Raw genomic sequence first — 23,246 nt, forward strand, 5'->3', positions numbered from 1 at the left:
CAAAATCCCTAACTTCCCATATGCCTTTTTTAAAAAAAGTTCTGAAGGCTAGTTCAGGAAATAGAGTTTGGCACAATGGGACTTCCCATCAAATTCACTTCTGCAGTTATGGCTTCCTGATCAGAAGTTTTTAATTTGCAGTCTGTTCATATAGGAAATGCAGACATATACAGACACTGAAGAGCCAGACAAGAAGCTCCAGACAGCTTTTTAATTTTTTTTTTTAAATTCAGGAATCCCATCGAGCCCTGCACTCCTTTGAGATGAACCAGAAAGGGCAGGGAGGAACTTTCTCTCCATCTAGAAGAACCCATGCAAGGTAAGTACCTGAATCAGGTCATGGAAATATGGCAAGCTTCAGTCTTACAATCCTTTCAGGCTTAGAGTTAGCAAGAATGATATTCCAGAGAGGGGCACCCCATGCAAGAATATCACACTTAAAGGAAAGTAGATATGCTTCTCCTCAGCAACTCTTGGATCTGCTCCCTCTTTGGAACAGTATTTATTGGGGTGTTATTTGCAACTTGCAAGAAGCCTGGGGTTTCAGTGACTGGGAGTGATTTTTTCTGGGTTGGGGTGATTGTCAGTCTTTCTAGCACTAACTAATTATTCCTTCTTGCCTCTGAGTTCAAAGACAGCCTCGCCTCTCTGCTGAGTGTTTCCTTTCCTACTCTTTAGTCTGTTGGAAGTCAGTTGTTAATTTTCTGCTGATCTGTTCACAGCTATAAGTAATGAAATGCTTTTATTTTTTTCTCCTGCAAATGTCTTAGAGTTATTGAGACTTTAAGTGCCAGTTAATAAGACAGGGGTGGACTGTCTCAGGAACTTGAAACTATTCTCCTCTGTGGATCTCTGTACTTCTACTGCATAATCAAAAGGGAATTTTACCAGAAATTCAAAACTGCAACAGGATCACCCTCAGTTTGCATGAGTGGGGTAGAAATTATAGGGGTTTTGGTGACCCCTATAAATAGAATTGCAAATATCTTTATTCAGGTGAAGGAATCCTATTAATTTCCTGAACTCTTGAGACATTACATCTCCCTCCAAGGCACTTATTTTAAATGTTTCATTTCTCCATAGGAGGAGATATTGTCCCAGATTTTTTTAGAAATGAACATAACTTTTAGATGCTCATGGGATGGCATTAACTGATCTCAACATCATCCTACTTGCCTTCCCTCGGTGCCATGAAATGAATGAAAACATTACTTAATTGATGAAACACTACCAGAAAATATTGTATACCCAAAAGGAATGGTGCATAATTCATTTACTGGTAATGTTAAATATATTTTGCGTGGCACCAATAATGCATTAACATTGCTTTACTTTCACCTAATTAGCACCATAGCACCTTATCACCATAAAATAATTCACAGATCTACCTCTTCTAATGAAAACATAAATCATTGCAAATGAAGAACAAATTGGCATTAGTCCAAACACTGAGTAGCATAGTGAATGTTTATGGTATTGTTATACCACTGGTTAAATAAGGAAGTTGAGGCTAATTGAGGTGAGGGAGATGCAGTCTGAGATAGCTTAGCACACCTGTTGCTATTAGATCTTAAATATATTCAAGAATGGATCTTTAAATTCTTTTGAGAATCCGACACCTGCCTCTATCTCTGAAATGGCTTCCTTGCAATGAAGCACAGAGGACCTGAAACTATAAGAAAAATACTTAATAATTACATGCCATCAAGTTATTTTTGACCTTTTCCAGAGTTTAGAGGGGAGATGGGTACAAACGACTAATCTGGAGGTTCATTCCAATTCGTTTACCAGCCCAACAAGTACTCCACACTTTGGTGCCCTGCCTTTTCTGGTGGGCACCCCCGTTCAGAGGCAGTGCCCCGAGGAGGTGAGGCAGGGAAGCCAGGCCACTGCCTCCTCTGTGTGGGGCCCCTACCAGAGGAGGTGGGGCAACAAACCACAGAACACCTACTGGGCCTGTAAACAAACCAATCAGCAGTTTGAACACATCTCTATTTGAGAATATAGAGTACCCAGAGTGGGCTTGCCATTCTTTTCTTTTTCTGGGAACACTTAGCTGCCCATGACCCCACAGATTATTTATTCATTCATTCAATTTATATGCCGCCCAAACTACCCAGAGGTCTCTGGGCGGCTTTCTCCTATAAGGAGCCTTTCTCCTATAAGGCACAGCAGGGAACTGAACCGCTGAGCCCAGATGCCCCTGCTCACTGAGCTGTCCAGTTAGCAGAAACCTATAAGAATGAAAATGTAGTCAATAAGTAACAGCAGTAGATGGAGAGACCAGGAACAACTGAATCTACTGCTACAATCTGAATAGTGGCCGTGGGGTCCAAATATCAAAAACCCCCACACATCTCCTCGGTATTTCTTCCCCCACACACATTCAGTCGCTTTGAGAAAGTGTGAGCTAAATGATACATTGCAAATTATTAATTTCACATATCACAACAGAAGCCGTGGAAATAGGTTCAGCAACGAAAAAGCATACAAAAACAATTACATTTTCATGCTTTATTAGGAACAAAGCTGCTGTGACAGATAAATGAGAAGAAAAGCATTGAATGATTTACTAAGTGTCTGATGTAAAATTGTAATCAATGGCAGTTATGCTTTGAGTTTATTGGGGACTTCTCCCGGTTGCATTTTATTACTCAGATGAAGAGCACTTGCAAGATCAAGCCTGGTAGGAATCCAGTGCCTCAGATCCAGAATGTGTTCTAACTTGCAACAAGCAGGATCCAGTCACATATTAGAACATGATAAAGAAGTCTATCACCTGCCCTGACGATTTAATTTCCCAACTAAGCCCCAGCTCCTTCTTCGGAGGGAGGAAAGGACTTTTGCTGCTGTTCTGCTCCTTTTTTTAATTCAGCAGAGTGGAAGGGTGAAGGGCACAGCCTTTGCTTGGATAGAACCCTTTTCTGATTCTGAAAAGATAGGGAGAGCACTTCAACAAAATGTTGGAGTGCATCCATGGCTGTAAACAGGAGTGTTCTGCTCAGAATGCCCCATAGCCAAGAATCTGCAGTCCACTATGGAGCTCTTTGGAGATGAAGGGCAAATGTTTCAGGATGGGGAGAGATAAAGAATAACCTTTCTCCGCAGCCCCTCTTGAACCTTTCCTCAGGTGTGTAATGTAGCACTAATGATCTTACGTTTCTGTCCAGTTGCCAGCTGCAAACCTGAATATTTTATTTCCATATAGCAGAATAAAAGTGTTTCCTGAGACTGTTTATTTATTTAATTTATACCCCGCCTATCTGGACTACTAGACCACTCTAGGCGGCTAAAAAAGAGAAAAGGTGCCCCCCTCCATTGTAACTTCTCTATTCAGATCTAACCCCCCTTGCTGTCCAAGAAATGAGCAATCCCACATTCGTTGTGTCTCTCCATTTTCTTTTCTTTCAGCCAACACCTTTGACATGTTAAGGTTCAGCTGCCCTCAACAATAGCCTCAAAATACAACCCTATACAAATTTAACTACTGTACAAGTCCCAGTCAGTGCAGTGCGTCTTATTTGTGAACAGACATCTCTAGAATTCCACTAGGCAATATTAATTGCTAGCTTCAGTTGAGAAGCCTAAGCTTTTAGCATTGCTGTGACTGAGGCGCAGTCTATCTCCGCTCGCATACAGATTACAGCAAAGCAGGGATAGGAAAACAGCAAAAAGGGGACTGCTACTCCCCTGGTCTCTCACCACTGGCCATGTTTGTTCGGATGGATGGGAGCTGATGGGGCTGATGGCAGGTGCAGTCCAGCCATGTCTGGAGGGCAGCAAGTTGTCCATCCTGCAGTAGAGACACGTTGGCATCATCAGAGATCAACCAGAATCCCAAAATTTCTAATTTGAAACCCCACATGGCTATGGTATTGCTGTTGCTGCTGCTGCTGTGATATCATTTTCTTTATTTACAAAGCTGTACTTTTCTGGGAATCAAGGAACCCCCCTAAACATGTCAAAACCACCTTTTCAGCTCTTAGGTGATCTCACTCCACCTCCAAATTGAGCTGGCTAAAGTGGACCTTAATGCAACCTTTCAAACAACAACCATGACTTAAAATTCTCATAATCTGACCATTAAAAGTATGTTTAAGGTTAGAAAATCTACCTGGGCCTTCTAAAGAGGTCCTGCCATTAAACAGAATGAGGCAGCTGCCTTTGAGGTGTTAGGTGCTTGGGGGCTGGACAGAGCAGCATCATTTATTTTCCTAACATTGTGTGCGCAGGGGAAAGTACCATAATAGTTTTCATGCATGTGCACGTGCATGCAGCTAAATCAATGTGTATTAATAAATGAGGGACAGGACTTATGTAAAGCTAGTGGTTCTTAAGAGCCTGTTCAAGGCCAGATCCTCTTCAGATGCCATGGGAATAGCTTGCAACAGTACACTGTGGGAAAATCCATTTCTCTCCAAACTACCGTGGTGGTTGCAGGTAATCTTGGACAAAAAGGGGCAGTTTGAAGAGAATAGTGGGTGATGTCACCAAAATTGATGACTTTGTGAAGCCTGGCTTCATTGTGCCACAGAGGCAGAGAGAGGCAGTCACCTCAGGCAACAGATATTAGGAGTTACAAAGCAGTGGTGAAATGCTGGAAAATAGAGCTGATTGTGCCATGCTTCTCTGCTGAGCCCTCTGAGCTAGTCTGCTGCCCATAGGTGCAGCTCTGGATGGAATCTGCCCTGTTAGCAGCCTTGAAGTAAAATTCAACTGACACTCCAGCCAGTTTCTATATATATATGGAATGAAGGGACATTATCTTGTGTTCTGTCTCATAGAGCAAAATGCTTCCTTCCTGTCCATGGTCTTCATCATTTGCATTTGGCCTCTCCTTACCATAAATGTGCACAAATGCAAATGCTTTTGCACATGAATGTAAGAAGGGTGCATGTCTCGCTAGCCTAGCATTGTCTGTGAGAACACAACCAACAAATAAGCATAAAGTGATCCACAAGTCAGTCTTCCCCTGGTCTTATTTGTCATCAGTTTGCCATCCCAAGTCTTTATGGCTCTGATCTTGAAAATATCATCTTGTCTTGTCTATAACGTATCACTGCAATTACCGTATTTTCCCCATGTATAAGACATCCCCATATATAAGACACCCCCCGCTTTTCTAACCCAAAAATAAGAAATCTAAGTGGGGCTTAGCAAGTGTAGGGCTTACACTGTGTCATCCCACCAGCAAATACCAATTGGGACATTCCCTCTTTTCCTCACTGCCACCAGTGAATTTCCTTTATCCTCAATATATAAAGAACTTCAGTCAGACATTTGTCTGGTTACTGCCAACAGAACTTATTTATTGAAATGTATTAAATTTAATCAGAATCACAGATGTTCATTATTCAATGCATACAATCAAATCATTAGAATATCATATATCTTGCCACATAACTAATCACCACCTGCTTTATCTATTTATCTTGACCAGCTTATCTCTATTAGTATCTGTTCTCACTTTCTCCCTGACTCTCTCTCTCTCTCTCTCTCTGCAAATTCTATATCTCTCTTTCATCTTTTCTGTTAAACCTTCTTATATCCGCTGACTCTGCCCCTCCACTGCTCTCATAGGGTCATGGAAATGAGATCCTGAATATGAGTGACAGGAGTGATGTGGGGCAATCGTCACAATCATTCTTAGAGGTTTTTTTTAAAAAAACTTAAGTACATTTTCTTAATAAATTCATATAAACAAGGACCCTTAATAGAAGTGGAGCTGTGGCTGAAAGACTTAAGAAAGAGTAAGCTCTTGTTGGTGGATAGGATTCCATGGTGAAAACAGAAGATGTTTCTTTTCTGTTGAATTATGTCTTTTAGTGGGTTTCTGGCCATATTCAGTGCAATTATTTTTCTAAAGCTCTAATAGATGACATAGTATCTTTATGAGATGAATTCATGATGTAGGTTTTAGTTCTCTATTTGTCTGGAGATGATAAAAGCCCAGTAGTAATGTATTCTTGATGGTCCTATAAATTCTCTCTCTTTCTGGAAATGGCAAGCGGGGAAGGTTTTGTTCTTTACTATGCACTGGGGAAATTTAACCCTAGTTTAGGAATGCTGAACAACCAACAGGGAAGCATACTATCTGACCACTTGGTAGGTAAGATTATGCACCCATGAAATATTTCCAAAGATATGGGTGTTTCACAATGTCTGATGTCTGGGTTCATAACCTCTAAATGTGATGAGAGGCTACAGCTAGTACAGAATATGGAGAACCATAATGGTTTGTCATTAGCAAAGGTATCAGACAAGGATTATTGAGATAGCTGGATTGGATTCAGATGAGGAAGGAGGGAATGTTGGAGGAATAAACATAAATAATTTACAGTAACACAGATGGTATCATATTGTTGGCAGAAAATAGGAATGATCTGAAACAATTAGTGTGAAGGTTAAAGAAGAATCAATGAAAGGAGGATTACAATTGACCATTAAGATGGCAAAATAATGACTACAGAAGAATTACAAAACTTTAGTAAACACAACAAAGAAATTGAAATTCTTGAAGATTTTCTATACCTTGGCATGATCATTAACAAAAACGGAGACAGCAATCAAGAAGTTAAAAGGAAATTGAGACTTGGAAGTGCAGCCATGAAGGAACTAGAAAAGACCCTTAAGAGTAAGGATGTGCTGGAGACCAAGACCAAGATAATTTTGACTATGGTATTCCTCAGTACTATGGATACCCAGTATGGTGCAATATAGAGAGTACTGGATTAGGAGGCCTGGGTTCAACTCCCCACTCAGCCATGGAAACTCATTGGGGGTGTGCAACTGGAAAAACCACTCCTTAAATATCTCACTTACTTTGCAAATCCTATTAAGGTCACCATAAGTCAGTTCTGACTTGAAGCCTCATAACAATAACAAATTCTTGTGTTCTAGGTACAAATTCAAGATTTCCAGTTTGGAATGGAATAATCAACAAATTGTGGTTGAGTAGAACAAGAGAAGGCAATAGGATCAGAAAATGAGTGTTGATAAAGCCTTGCATCTTGCTATACCATGAAAGTGGAAACTGAGAGCTTCCATCACTTGCATTGACTACAGGCACTCCATTACAAAGAGGCACTCCTCTACAAATGATGAGAAATGTTCCACTTGAATATTTTTGTTGAGGTTAAATTTAGTTTAAGTGAAACAAGTGCATGTTTGAATGAGCAGAAGGTGTGCATGCCATCGTAATTATTTTCAGCAGGATTCAGGGGATTTGCTATCTGACCAGTCAATTTGCAGTACCACCTCCACTGCCAACACCTTATTTCATCTATCTTCTGAGGGAGCATATGGTCAATAGAATTACTCATCTAACAGATGTGTCTTTATGGTGCCTACAATTTCTAGCACGCATTCAAGAGTCAAGTAGCTACTACATAAATGAAGGCTGGTAGTACTTGATAAGGTCATTATCCTGGCTATTTTCATTATACATGACACCGAACTGGTGGACTTAGAGAACCTGAAGTCATATATCTGATGAAGGCCACGTTTTTATGTGTTGAAGAGTGTAGATGGGCTGTTAAGACCATGTGATTTATTGCTGTTTTTACGGGCCCTCTGCTATGCTAGCATGATGGGTAACTTGGCACTCCCTTTCATTAATATCCCATAATGGAATATTTATGATGCCACCATTGACTCATGAAGATGAATTTTACACCTCTGCATAGAAAGTTAAAACACTGCAATAATAATAATAAAATAATGTTTCATTACTGCAGTAAAAGCATGGAATATAATGGGGAAAACTATGAGAAACATTAAATACAGAGAAAGCAAGTGAGTGAACAATGAAAGCTAGAAATGGTTCAAAGCAATATAGCAATGATTTAACCAGCCACTATTAATAATTATGCGAATGGCATAAAGAGGCATGTTTCATGCACTTCAGTTGCATTGAATAATACAAGATATGGTTTCTTGTCTACTAGAATGCTGTCTGATATGTGCAATAAGCTTCATGTTGCAAATTAGTTTTCGTTAGGGGAAACCCATTGAAATCCATGGTATTGAAGTTGGCCATTACTAACTTAAGTGCATGGATATCACTGAATCTCTTCTATGTATGATTACATCCTGATCCATGCTAGGGTTTTGACAATAAAGTCTCTGTCCAAGTATTTACTATTCAGATATTATGGGGGTGGGGACATCTGAGGAAAGTGTTCTAGTACTACTCCCTCACTTGTGGCTTCCGTTGTTATCTACATATCAAAGGAAGTGGTTTGGAAAGGAGGATCTCCACTATCTGCAGAGGCGCTCTGCATTTTAGACTCTTGGGAAATCACAGTTCCAAAACATGTAGAGACTATTTTTGCACTGATCCTTCTCCCCACATCTTTACAAACCCATTAGAATTTTCTTCTGATGCCATATCTAGTCTTACCAGCAACTACTATACCATTCTCACATGTTTAAGACACACATAGACTCCAGGCTTTTCCTCCATGCCTGATCCAGCTATCTAAACATTGGAATTTTAGTCTAAGCAACAGAATCATGGCGATAGCTTTTCCAATAATAATCATTTGGATTTGGGATTTATGTTGTCATCCTCAAGAATCAGTTCTACCATTAGGCAAACTGAAGTGGCCACCACTTGCAGTAGTTCTGGAGTTATGTGAACAGTAGTGAGGTATTAGAGGTCAGAGCTGCATCATTAAAGTCAGGGTGCTGTCCTGAAATGCAGAAAATGCAGCCAACATTGAAGGTACAAAATTCAATTGCCACTATGATCAGCTTCAGTAAATTGCAAAGGCAGGTGGGCATGTTTGTGTGTCCGCATGCCAGTTTGTCCTTTGAACTGGACAGCAAATCATTCTGACCTCACTTTCTCTCTGTGAGATCCTGTGCCTCAAAAAGAATATACCATGTTGTTCAAATTTCCTCAGGATTTCTGCAGATTGTTTCATATTAGCTTCTCTCTTTTAAGTGCCTGATATTTGTAGCAGCAAAGAAGATTCATTATGGCCAATGTAGATATTATATTTACATTACAAAACAACTGAAGCAGAATTTACTTTACGCATCCTTTGTGAAAATACCCTGAGAGCTGGCATTGATTTAGTTATGCTCCCTTTAGCCCCACCATTAATGAAATGGTGATAATTTTACCATTCAGTCAGCACTGAGTCGATTTCCTCATTAGACGAGTAAAATGATTAGATACAACCATACAGCTATGGCTGTTTATCAAAAAATTTCCGTCTTTTGGTCTGAGGGAGTCTGCATTCCTGCTCAGCTTTCAACCCACCACTGGAATGATGCTGGATGGTTTGGTTTTTCTTTTTTCCATTTCATGTGCCAAATCGCTAAAGTGCCTCCAAGTGTGTCATGTTACATAATAGCAAGGGTGGCGAAAGTAAGAGGACTCTGGAAAACAGGCTCTACCGTTCAGGTTTCAGTGTAAATACAAAAGTAACTGGAGCAGGTGCCCTTTTGTTTAAGTATTTCATTGTCTGGTATTTGAACCTCTGAGGAATAGCTGCAACTTACTCGGTTGCATTCATTTACAAGATAATGAAGAAAGTGGTACAAAGCAGGTATGATTCTTTTTTGAAAAAATTGTTTCACACAGAGAACAGGAGGCTGAACTTTTATATAAAGCTATGCCAGGAGCAAGCAGGACTAGAACTGAGAGGCTTCATGAGATGTGTTGTGCTGCTCTTGTGCTCTGTACCTCAAAGCTGCAGAGAGAGAACTGAAGCAGTTATATTATTCTTTCAAATTCTTGCATAGCTCTACCTACTCAGACATCAAGACTGAGTATCAAGTCTTCCAAGTCAGGCTTGGTTGCCTAGGCAACAGCCAGGTTCTGGCCTTCTGTCTGGCTATCTTGACATCTCTGAACTGCTTTCTTTTCAGTATTTTTAAAAAATATTTTCTTTTCTCTCTCTCTCTCTCTCTCTCTCTCCTTCTAACCAGCATTTTCCCAGCCCAACAATTCCAGATGTTTTCAACTGCATTCCCCCAACATCTCTATATAGCATGGCCAACTGTCATCCCTATATAGCATAGTCAGGAATAGTGGGAGTTGTGATCCAAAAAATATCTGGGAAAGCCCACGATAGAAAAGATGCTTTAGTCATGTGCAGGCAGTCCTTTCCACATGATTATAATCATGCAGAAAAGGAAAGCTTTGTCTTCTTTGTCTACTATCATTGTGTTTTATGCTTCTCAATGCCCTCTGTGTTTGTTGAGGGCAGGGCAAAGGTGGCAAACATGACTGCTTTCTCCTTATAGAAGGAGTGGGGGGTGGTCCTCCAGATGTTGTTGGGATGACGTTCCCATTGGCATTAGCCAGCGACATAGCCAATGATGAAGGGATTATGGGAGTTGCAATCCAGCAACATTTGGAGCTGTCTTTGGCATATGTGCTTTCTATGCAATTGGGAATCCTATGCAATCCAAACAATCCATGGAGAGAAGCTACTTCTACCTAGCATGCTTCCCTGCTGGGTGATGAATAGTAAGCTGAAGAGCATATGGGGGGAAATCATGCCAAAGGACTGCTATTCTTGTTATTGATCAATTTATTATTGGTATCTGTGTGTTCTGTGCCAACAAATCAGAACCCACTTATAGCAACCCTAATAGGACTTTCAAGATAAGTGAGATATATAAGGACTGGTTTTACCAGTTCTCCTCCCCCAGTTAGTTTTCATGGCCAAGAGGGAATTCAAACTCTGTTCTCCAGAGTCCCAGTCCATCACTCTATCCAGTACAACACATTGGTTATTGGTAGCGTCATATTCATTACATTTTTTCTGATTGGGTACTGATAACTTGTATGTTACCAGCAATAACTTGTATGTCACCAGCAATGGTTCATATTGTTGAGCAATTTATATATAGTTATTTCCCAAAATTTAATGTTCATTTTGCAGAAATTATACAAGTTATTTATTTATTTATTTATTTATTTATTTATTTATTTATTTATTTATTTATTTATTTATTTATTTATTTATATGCTGCCCATCTAGACTTAATCTACTCTGGGCGGCTCACAACATATACTAAAAACAATATAAAACATTTAACAGTTAATTTAAGATAAATAGTTAATTCCAGATGGCATAAATCAAAAGAGAAAAAAATAAGTCACTTAACTGACTGAAGGGAAGGCCTGCTTGAATAGCCAAGTTTTCAACTGGCTTTTGAAGATGCCCAGTGATTGTGCCAGCTGAATTTCGGTAGGGAGGGTGTTCCACAGCCGAGGGGCCACTGACGAGAAGGCCCGGTTTCTTGCTTTTTCCTTCCAGGCTTCCCTCGGCGTCAGACCCCTCAGCCGTCCCTGCTGGCTATGTCGAGTGATTCGGGTAGATCTGGGTGGGAGAAGACGAACTGTCTGATATTGAGGTGCCAAACTGTTTAGGGCTTTCTATGTAATCATTAACACTTTGAAGTCAACACGGAATCGGATGGGTAACCAGTGCAGAGCAGCCAGAGTGGGGGAGATATGTTGGTGTTTTCTCACCCCACTAAGAAGCCTGGTTGCCGCATTCTGGACCATCTGAAGTTTCCGCGTCAGCCTCAAAGGTAGCCCCACACAGAGTGCATTACAATGATCTAATCTCGAGATTACAAGCACGTGTACTAGAGAAGTGAGGCCCCCCCATCAAGATAGGGTCACAGCTGGGCAATCCACCATAGACGAAAATAGGTGGAATGGACCACAGACGCCACCTGCGTTTCCATGGTAAGCGCCGGGTCCAGATGTACCCCCAAGCTGCGGACCTCACTCTTTGCGGCAAGGGTCGTTCCCCCAAAAGAAAGGGAGTTACCTATACCACTGATGGAAGGACCGCCCACCCTCAAGACCTCCGTCTTGTCCGGGTTCAGCCTTAACCCATTCGACTGCATCCATTCCAATACAGTCTCCAGGCAGCGCTGAAGGAATAGGACAGCATCCACTGAGGTAGATGAAAAAGAGATGTAGAGCTGTGTGTCATCAGCATACTGGTGACACGATGCCCCACACCCCCTGATGACCCCACCTAGCAGCCTCATATAGATGTTAAACAGCATTGGAGAGATGATCGACCCCTGTGGAACCCCACAGTCGAGACTCCATGGGGCCAAGACACTCTCTCCAAACTGAACTCTCTGGGGACAGTCCTCCAAGAAGGAACGGAGCCAGGCAAGCACCAGGCCACCAATTCCCAACTCAGAGAGCCTCCCCAGGAGGATACCGTGGTCGACGGTATCAAAGGCCGCCGAGATGTCGAGGAGGACCAACAAGGACATACTGCCCCCATCAGCCTCCCTCAACAGGTCATTCATCAGTGCGACCAGTGTCGTCTCTGTACCGTAGCACGGCTTGAAGCTTGACTGGAATGGGTCCAGGGCGTTGGTTTCATCCAAGAGCACCTGAAGCTGATCTGCCACCACCCTCTCAACCACTTTGCTAAGGAAAGAAACATTGGCGACGGGCCTATAATTGCCAATGTCGTCCGTCACCAAATTTGGTTTCTTCCTAATGGGCCTAATGAGTGTCTCCTTGAGGGCAAGGGGTACCTTGCCCTCCTGAAGAGACCCATTAATTATTGCAGTGGCCCATTCAGTTGTTACGGGCCTGGCTGCTTTGATTAGCCAGGCCGGGCAAGAGTCAAGAGAAAAGGTGGTGGCCCAACAGCAATCAAGCGCCTTGCCCACCAGATCTGGTGTTATAGGCTGAAAGGAGTCAAGAATTACCGGGTAAGGCAGAGCGCTGGACATCTCTGCTCGATCCATTGTATTTAAAAAAGGAGAAAGGTCACGGCGGATGGTCTCCACTTCGGGTTTTAAAAATTCTGCAAATTGGTCAGGTGAGATGCTAGCAGGAGGCCCTTCACCCAGACCAATTCCGTATAGATCGCGAACTATACGGAAAAGTTCCACCTGCTGGTTGGAAGCTTCGCTTATCTGGTCAGCGATGCAAGATCTTCTAGCAGCCTTTACCTTATCTAGGTAATGGTTACTTGCGATCCTGACAGCAATCTTATTATGATCCGTCGGTTTCTTTCTCCAAATGCACTCTAGCCATCTCCTTATTCGCTTCATTGCTCGTAGATCCTGATTATACCAGGGTCCTGGCTGAGCTCTGCTTCTGAGAGGGTGTTTGGGAGCAATCGTGTCTATGGCCCTAGTGGCGGCGGAGAACCAGCCATCGACCAGAGCTTCGACACGAGCACCAGACAGTTCTGCTGGAATCCCACTCATGGTATCCTGGAAACCCATTGGATCCAGTAACCTTCGAGGGCGGATCATCAAAATAGATCCATGCTCCCTACGAGGAGAGAGCGCCATTGCGAGGTTACATTTTATTTTTATTAGGTGGTGTTCTGACCATGACAAGGGGACTGACACGAGGTCAGTCACCATCGGACCACACTCGCTACACTCGGTGGAGAAAGCCAGGTCGAGTATATGGCCACCCATGTGCGTGGGGCCGTTGACATGTTGGGATAAGTTCAAGGAAGCCATGGTTTCCAAGAACTCAAGAGCTGGACCAGATACCTCCCCCTCCGCATGGATGTTGAAGTCACCCAGGACCAAAAGTCTTGGGGACTTCAACAGTGCTGCGGAGACGAAGTCTGCCAGCTCCGGTAGGGAGGTGGCTGAGTCATGGGGAGTGCGGTAGCCCAGCAAGATCCCAATACCATCCCTGGCCCCAATCCGCACATGAAGGGCCTCCAAACCTGGCATCACGACCGAGGAGCGCCTAGTAACCTCTAGAGACTTTCTATAGACAATGGAAACTCCCCCCCCCACCCCTCCAGTCTGCCCTGGTGCTGGACTGCATAACCTGGAGGACAGGAAAGGGTCAGAGGAACCCCTTCTTCCCCACCCATCCAGGTCTCTGTTATGCACGCCAGGTCTGCATCCTCCTCCAGAATAAGATATTGAATAAGCTGGGATTTGTTGGATACAGACCTGGCGTTCAACAGGACCAGGTTCAGAGTAGAGGGCCAGCTAGGCTGCCTACCTCGATATTGGCAGTTGGTCACAGTGCCAGAACAGTGAATAGCCTTCAAACATCTGTTCACTGTTCTTCTAACATGAGTAGGCACTGTGCCAGTGCCATATCTCCCTCTACCCGTAATCACCAATATTAGAACCCCTGCTGGGCCGGCAGGCCTTCCTCTCCATATTAGTCAAGAAATAGGGGAAAAAGGGAAAGAAAAAATAAAAAGGAGAAAAAGAAGAACAAAAAAATGAGTAAATTAATACAATCAAATAAATAACAAATTACACATCCCAATTATAAAATCAAATACATATAATAAAAAAGAGAGAGAGGAAAAAGAAACTCACAGAATTTATCCCCCACATGTGACCCTGGTCTGTCCTCCACTACCATCAAATCTTGTCCTTTTAGGTGTTATTGTCCAGTTAGGTATTATTGGACTTAGTGCTATTAAGCCAGATGTTCTTGGTGTTGTTAGAAGTGCTAAAGTATGAGTCTTGTTGTCAGGACGAGCCCCCAAATCCCCAAAGATCTCAGTAAGGGTACAGGAGTCAGCAAAAGGAAGTGGCAGCAGCAGCAGCAGCAGGGTCTAGACGGGAGGTGAGATACGTACCGCCATTTTCCTCCTTGGGGAAGCTGTTAGGGAGCCATCAAGTTCTCTAAGGGAGCAAGCAGGGGGAGGAGGTCCTGGAAGGAAAATTACAAACCAGGCTCCCAGCATAACGCTCTCCAGAGCAGGCAGATTGAAATCCACGACGGGCAGTTCTCGCTCCCCCACTACCTCCTCAGCTTTCTTTCATTCCTGGATCCCGGAAAGACAGCAGCTCTGCTTCGCCAAGTGCTCCCACACCCCCGAAATTCCTCAGAGCCTCAGGGGAGCCGGTGCAGCTATGGCAGACTCCCAGCTTGCCTTTCCGGGGGGGCTGTTACACCGGAGGTCCTACCGGCTGCCAGTCCCCGCTCCAGCGATGTTCCCCAAGAGTAGAGGGCCAGCTTCAGTGATGTTCCCCAAGAGTAGAGGGCCAGCTTCAGTGATGTTCCCCAAGTTAGACGAGGGCTTCAGAGCTCCACCAGCCACTGAAATCCCACATGGAGTTCTAGCCCCCATCCACTGGCCACCGTCTCGTCACCCGCTGCCCGCCGCTCACTCACTCGGCTCTCGCTCACTCACTCGCTTGCTCGCTCACTCACCTGCTCAGCACAGTAACACCAGTCCAAACCCGAACCGGACCAGGTAAGAGAGGAGGGCAGAGGAAAAAAATAAAGTAGAGGAAAAAAATAAAACCAGAAAAATAGAAAAACAAAACAAAAAATAAACAAAAAAAATCCGGTGCAACAGCGAAAAACGCTATCCGCCCGCCACCGGCGCCATCTTTTTTTTTAAAGTAAGTAAGTAAGTTGATATAGTGGCATTTAGATCCACAACTTATCTATAATGCCTTAGTCTATGCCTTTCTTACAGTTAGGATCCATTTTTAATTATCTGGCTGTTTTAAAAAAACATTAGAAGGAGCACTTTTTGAGGTATTAATATAAAGTGGAACTTTATTCATTCTCAGGGCTAGCCTTACCTATTGATACCTACAGCAGAATCTAAATGTCCTTTTTAGTCCTTCCTCAGTTGGCAGTTACTTCTGTTGCTTCACACTCATCCACCGCTGAATTAAAAAGGCCACTGCCTTTTGGGATTTTTACAGCCTTGCATACTGCTTGTGGTTTGAGTGACTGGGAGGGCCTGTTCTAGCATTAACCAATTGTTTCCTCTTGCCTTTGACTTCAAAGGGAGCCCTGGGAGATGACTCTTTGGCTGGGGCATCCCCATCTTCCATGTAATTTTGATGAGGGTCATTTCCTCTTGGGGACTTAAGAACAGAAGACATTTCTTTTTCAGCCACTGTTTTTAACCTATACTTGTTCTTAGCCTGACAAATGTTTCAGTTAAAACAGTTTGTGGCATTCATGTATGTGTCTGGGTGAAAATAAAAAACCTGCAGGGGTGTTGTACAAACCTGACCACTTTGGTAGCAGATTTGGCTCTACAGTCTTTTTCCTCTTGTATCTTTGCCCTGGTCATGCTGCTACCCCTCCCCACCAGCTCCTACTAGTCACACTGTTTTCCCCACACTCTTCCTGCTTCTTCTGTTTACACTGCATTCAACTCTCATTTGCCTGGTTATTCTCTCCTTTCCCCCACATCATCTGTTCTCTTTATCTTCTGCCCCAGGGTTTCCGGAAATATTTCTTTACAGTTTCTTGCACATTTGTAACATTTGGAGTGCCTTCCCCTGTGCCTTCTGTTTTAGACAATTCAGGTATATATGTCCACAAAGATTTAGATTTAAATGACCAGTGATTTCACGGTACTTTCACATAGCTTAACTTGCCCTCTTTGTATAGTTCTGCATGCAATCATCAGCAAAAACAACACAAAACTCAGTATCTCAGATGTGTGGACATGCACCAAGTTAAATTTGGTTGGAAGGGATTGTTCCTTTAATAGTTAACAGTTCTTCATACCCCTGCATGATCAGCTACAGAAGCTAAAATCTCTGTCATTTATTATACCACACGGGCATTTTAGCCTTCTTTCTACCCTGCCATTTTTAAATGAGTGCCACTCAGACAATTATGGAACTACTGGAATTGTGAAGGAAAATTGCCCCAATCCTCATTGGTACTTCAATATTTATTTGTTCGTTTTTATTTGAAAATTATATTTATGACATATAATGGAAATGCTTTTCTAAGCACTATGGAGAAATAAGTGAGGGATCTTGTCTTTCCCAGGACCCATCTGACAGCTTCCATGAGGTGCAAGGATATCACCTCGCCAGTGGAGAAGGAGGTCAGAAGCTCCACCTTACACTTATCAAAATCTCCACTGAGGTTCTACAGAATTGTGGGGGCACAATGAAGCATTGATCGATCCACAAGATCCAAATCCCTCACTGTTGCCACACACCCCAAATACTGGTTCAGAACTCTACTAGCCCTGGGCCTGATGTTAGTTTTGAGGTCAGTGGCAGTGAGCAAGAAAAAAAGAATGTGTGTAATGTTTTCTGTAAAGGAGTGTACTACTGCCCACCAAAAGGGTCCCTATTTGACACTGTCCCCCATTTGTGGAAGACTTTTCAAGAGAGATCCACCCAGCACCCTCATGAGTACATTTAGATACCAGACAGACCTTTCTCATCTTGGGGTCATTCAATCCTTGAACTGCATTTTATTGTTTTAGTTATACTGCTGGCTTTTAATCTGCAATATTTTAGCATTTTAACACCACTCAGTTGATTTGTTTTTACTGTAATATTTACTGTGATTTTTTTTCATTCTAGTTTTTGTATTTGTAAAGCACTCTAAGAATCCTCCCAACTGGAAGGTATATAAAAATTAAACAACAAAATTAGATAAGCCATCTTTTAAGCAACTGAGCACACGAGAGATGTTGGAGGAACATTGGTGGACAATAGTGAAGAATCAGCTTGTGAAGTCTGAGAAGAAAACACCAGCTGGAATTTCTTTCTAAGCATGTGGCTCAGCAACAATGGGAAGACCTTTCAGTGACCTGAACTGGATCAGCTGTTGAAAAGCAACTTGCCGTATCTGAAGAGAATTCAAAAGCCACCACTGAACTCCTTTTTGCAGTACTCTCCGGCATCCAAATAGCTCCAAGTGCTGTAGGAGAACACAGCTCTTAAAATATCAAGAAAAAGTATAAACGAAGCAAGGGAACACACTTAGATCAAGGCAATATCTGCAAAGGAATATGCGTGGCAATGTCAAGAGGGGGCATCTGCTGAGCGGAGGCTTTGAACAGGAAGCCAAGTTACAGAAGGAGAGGAGCATTCAAAGACCACAGCACAGATATAATTATTATTTCTTGCACCAAAACCATTAACTTGAGTAAAATTCACAATTAAATAAACCATTATTTCAATACTTCTGATGTAAAATATTTTTCATTTGTCACAGAACCCTGCAAGATTATGACCATAAAAATTGTGTTGGGGAAAGAGAATTACAATCACTGAATCCTTGAAACATACAATTTTAAAATAGATGAATCCCTCCTACAATCAAATCCTGTTTCAGGGCTGGAAAATCCAGAGAAGTTTTGACACCAGGTGGATGACTCACACGAGCCCAGGAAGTAAAATATGGGACAGTAGCACACACATCCCTGGAGTCTAATGTTGGGAAAGTGTGTAGGCAAGAGGAGAAGGGGACGACAGAGGATGAGATGGTTGGACAGGGTCATCGAAGTGATCAACATGAATTTAACCAAACTCTGGGAGCCAATTGAAGACAGGAGGACACAACTTAACAACTAAACAACAACAAAGCACACACATCTGGAGCAGAGCAGAACAGCAACATCATGCAGGGCTTCTCCCAATCTTGGCTTACTGACCAGATGGAAAAGCTTGAGCCCTGGTACCTGAAGAACCACAAGGCCCTCAGTCAGGATCAAGAAGACCAGACCCACAACTGCTGGGAGAAAAGAGCAAGATTTCCTTTCAGTGACTTCACCAACTCTGGAAGCATGGACTGGGGCTCACCCAGGGGGAGAGCACTGGTTCAACAGAAGAACTGCCAGAAGTGCTTACAGACAGAGGAGCTTCTCAAGTGCCAAAGGAGACTCAGATGGGGGGGGGGGGAATCTTAGGTGTGTCCTTCTCTGAGGAAGATCTGGTTGGGATATCCAGTACCTATTGCATGGGAGCTGCTCACATTCTGGGCATGCCCACTTCGGCTCTGGTAGGACAGGGTAGAAGCTGTGTGGGTATGGGACCAAAGCTATCTAAACAGGCCCATGAGGCAGCTCCTGTGATGTCTACCTTCAGGGATGGTGGGTACTCTCCTGGCCTCCATTTAGATCATATATATGGGGAAAGTTACTAGATGAGTATTATATGGATATTTTCTAATTCTCCTAAAGCCAGAGGGATTGAAAAGGGTAATGGGGGGGGGGAGTTCACTAGAAGTGAAATGGAAAAGAGGAAATATGCTGAAAAACTGGTTGGCATTCTATATTGTCTTTCATGGGGTGCCCAATATATTTATCCAGAGCAACTCCCCGACAACTTAGGAAAACTGCTTTGGACCTGGGCATGAATGGGAGGGACTATGGCAGCCACTGCATATGATGAGGCCTTTTGTAAAAAGACCTTACACAGTGGAAAGATAAGATTGGATTTCCTTCATGGGAAGCTGAGATTGGGATGGCACCGGAAGCAGAACCCACAAATGGGATAATGGGTGGGATCCTGGGCATGGGGTTAATGGGTACAACCAGAGGACATGATGCCAGCCCTATTATAGGTTCAATTGCTACTGCAGTAACTATTCTAGGTTTCATCCAAGTCTTTCCTGACTTCATGACAGCAATAGCCAAAAGCCCTTTCAGAATCACTGATCACTCATTGGTCCTGCAGCCAAGGAGAGACACCAATGGCATCTCTCTGCCAATCTCTGCCCTCAGGAAGACATACACCAAGGTCTAGCCACAGTGAATTTTGGTTGGGCTTTACCCTGTGATTAGGGGCACTCTTGTTCCCCTTCTATGCTATCTTGGTAGGGTTGCCAACCTGTGATTTTGGAAGGCTTAAACTTGAGGGTACTCACTTCAGCAGTGTTGTCTAAAAAGCCCTTGGGGAATTTAGACTGATACATTATTTGTTCTCTCCCAGGGCATCATTTATTAAAGAGGTTATTTCTCCAGAGGTTTCTTTAGTAAATTATGCATCTGTCAACCACACAGTCCACTTAATTTATTTATTATTTACTTATTTATTTGATTTGTATCCCGCCCATCTGGTAGGTCAATACCACTCTTAACAAGATCCTGTAGTCTCAAGTCCCTTATGGCCATGTGCAACATTCCATCAGCCTTCTGATGCTTGCTTGTTCAACACAGGGCCTTTACCTTTTACACTTCAAATTTGGTGAGGCCAGGCATGCTCCCAGCCCTTGTCCACAGAGTGCTAGATCATTTGTCCAGCACTTCTAACTTTCAGCATTTTCCCAGAACACAATATAAAAGACTGGGAGGGAAACTGGATCGTTATTTTGCATCCTCATAGTCAGCTTAATCAGTACCGTGCAACCGGGCACTCCTTTAGCATTGGATAAAAGCAAGATTTCTCTTGTAGAGAGATTTGTGTGGCCCCCTCACTGGGTATCTTTAAGAATCAATTAAAAACATGGCTGTTTAGGCAGGCCATTCCATCAGATAATCCCTGACGCCCCTGACACCCTTCCCTCTCTTATTGTTCCTTTTACTTTGTGTAATGTTTTATTATTAATAATTGTTTATATATTAGTTTTATTGTAGTATTTTTGTTGTTAGCCGCCTAGAGTGGTCCTGACCCGACCAGATAGGTGGGATATAAAATAAATAAATAAATAAATAAATAAATAAATAAATAAATAAATAAATAAATAAATAAATAAATAAATAAATAAATAAATAAATAAATAAATAAATAAATAAATAAATAAGCTCAGAAACCTCAAGGACCATTTTTCAAATTTGTTTGCATCCCAGGGTTGCACTCCCTAGGGGGCCAAGTTAGGAGGAACACGACCAAATTGACTAATTAATTTTTATTTTTAATTTTTAAATAATAGCTAAATGGTAGTTTGCATAGGTTACAGTGATTAATTAACCGTAATTTTATTGGTTTTTATTATCTAGAAGGCTATAATAAGGTTTTATTGAGGTTTTAAATTTAATGACATGTTCTACTCATAAGGTTAAAGTAAAAAAAGAAAAAAGAAATGACAAAGCATGGCTGCAAACCATGGCTGCATTGTTTCTGATACAGCTCCTTGGCAGCTTCCCAGTCACTTTTGCAGCTTTTCCATTTAGTGTTAGTTTAACTGCTTTAGTTGTGAAAGCAGCGCTTACTGCATTTATTTTCATCTGCAATGTCTGTTCTTTGCTGCAATCATCTTGACTGAATAAGGAAATCTTCAGCCGACCTGTTCCAGTCCTGGAACGAGGATTCAGGAACTAACAAGCATTCCAGTCAATGAGGGTGTCTCATTCTCGGAGGCAAATATGGCCACTGATGACATCCTTCTTCAATGAAGATTATTTCTATTTTTATCATTACAAGCTTCCAGAGTAGTTACTTCTACTTAAAACCCATAACGTCAGCACTAGCTCACTATACTTTGCCACTATAAGTACCTAATAGTCTAGTAGACTTAACTACTAAACATTTTCCTTTGCTCTGAAACAACTTCTCTTCTTGTACCTGAAGCAAATTTGAAATGGTCATTCTGATTTTCTTCCTGTGGGACAGACAAATTCAGGAAAGATGTATTGATACAGTCCTTTGATTTGTTGTAATACTGATGTCATCAAATCTATATACACAGACACATTTATAACTAGAGGAGAAAGAAGAGGAGAAGGCGCCAATGTGGCAGTGTTTGTTCCTTACAAGAATTGATCTTTTGTATGTTGCCTGGCCAGCTGAAACCAGACATGCTAACAAAACTGAACAGGTGAGTTCAGGTTCTCTATTAATCTCAAGGGCTATTAACCAGATTGAAGGGAAGCAGAGAAACAGTTTAAGATTCCAATTGCAGGTAAAAAGACAGTGGCTGGTGTTGTATTGCTTACGTAAATGCCAAGTGGGAGTAAAGATGTACATGCATTTCTTCTTCTCCAGCAGGTTCCTCCATCATCTACGTGTTCTTGCTCTGGTTATGAGATCTGACTGGCACACAATGGACAGTCTGTTGGCATCAGGGGAATGATTGTGCAAATTCCCTTGCACTCCAGCAACATATCAAATATTGACTAGATGTCACTGAGAAACAACAGAGGTGTGAATCAACTATAATATTAATAAATCCAGGTCTACCTATTTTGATAGATCTACTATCCAGGCTAACAAATATTTACCCAGTAGATAATTTCCACTTCTCAGTATGAAGATGTGGATGTCCTATTGCTGTCACCCATAACAAAGTATGAAGAAGGACAGTGTGGATCACAGATCATTACTTGAAAGGCTTCAAAACAAACGCTAGAGTGTTTGGGATTCTTGCATTCTCTAAGCAATAATTCATAGGTCCACCAGTTTCTATTCAGAAGAGAATCCTTCTGAGACTGAAGTTGCAGCTGCCACATGCCACAAACTGCATCACCAAGAAGTCCTCTTCCTGGCAATGATGACAAGAAGTGAAGGTGATGTTGAGTATATGAGGGAAGAATGATAATTTTGGATATGACAGTTATTGATGTCCTATGAACTATCACTTAGTGCATGCCTTTGATTCAGGAACAAAGAAGAAATGGTTCAAAGAAAAACATTCTGGAATTAAATATAAAAGTATGCTGTTTCCCAGGCTATTGTAAACTATAGTGTTGTGTTTCAGGGTTTCTACACCAGACATATGAAATAGGGTGTTTACCTGGCTTTTCCACAAAAAAGCCAGAGAGTTGCCATGGCAACCCTATCTGTGTAGACATAAGTCAAAAGCGTGGCCTCAGTATCTTGACTTTTTGATGTTCATCACCTTCTGTGGACTACTAACAGTTCCATGTTCATTAAATTTCCTTGATGCAGCTTGTATGCTACAGACTTACATTGCGAGATTTGATTGTGATAACCTGTATTCATAAATTTTTTTGTCTTAAAGTGAGATGTGAACAGAAGTACCTAATAGAAAAAGCAGGAAACATTTACATTGTTAGCTTACAACCCTTGATATGTTTATGTAGGGCTAAATACCATTGAAAACATTTGGTTCACATGAATCTGAATGAACTAGGCAGAAAGACTGCAACTAAACATTAAGGGGGAACAAATCATGACTACAGAAGAATTATACAACTTTAATGCTGATCATGAAGAAATTGAAATTGTTAAATATTTTGCATACCTTAGTTCAGTCATCTATCTAAAAGGAGACTGTAGCCAGGAAATCAGAGGACTGAGTGGGCAGCCATGGAGGAAATTGTAAAGGGTCACTGAAGACCAAGCTCATCTATACATACTATTGTATTCCCAATGATTAAGTGCAGTTATGAAAGCTGGACAGTGAAAAAAGCTCACAGGAAAAAAATGTTTTTGATTCAGCTGAAATAAGGTGCTGGAGGAGACCTTTGCAGATCGTCCTGGATCAAATCAAGCCTGAACTTTCTCTAGAAGCAAAAAGGACAAAACTTAGGCTGTCATACTTTTGGCACATCATGAGAAGAAAAGATTGCTGAAAAAGATAGTAATGCTAGGATAAGTTGAAGGCAGCAGGAAAAGGGGAA

The 23,246-nt window shown here is 42.0% G+C and overlaps 1 long non-coding RNA gene across 1 annotated transcript; it reads left to right on the forward strand.

The window, feature by feature from the left end:
- Positions 1 to 268: 268 nt before the first annotated feature.
- LOC144588296 (uncharacterized) lies at positions 269 to 22,292 on the forward strand. Its single transcript, XR_013543793.1, has 2 exons — positions 269 to 319; positions 17,302 to 22,292. It is a non-coding gene; the product is annotated as an uncharacterized LOC144588296 (long non-coding RNA).
- The last annotated feature ends 954 nt before the right edge of the window (positions 22,293 to 23,246 follow it).

This window comes from Pogona vitticeps, chromosome 3, assembly GCF_051106095.1.
Source record: "Pogona vitticeps strain Pit_001003342236 chromosome 3, PviZW2.1, whole genome shotgun sequence".
NCBI classification, from domain to species: Eukaryota; Metazoa; Chordata; class Lepidosauria; order Squamata; family Agamidae; genus Pogona; species Pogona vitticeps.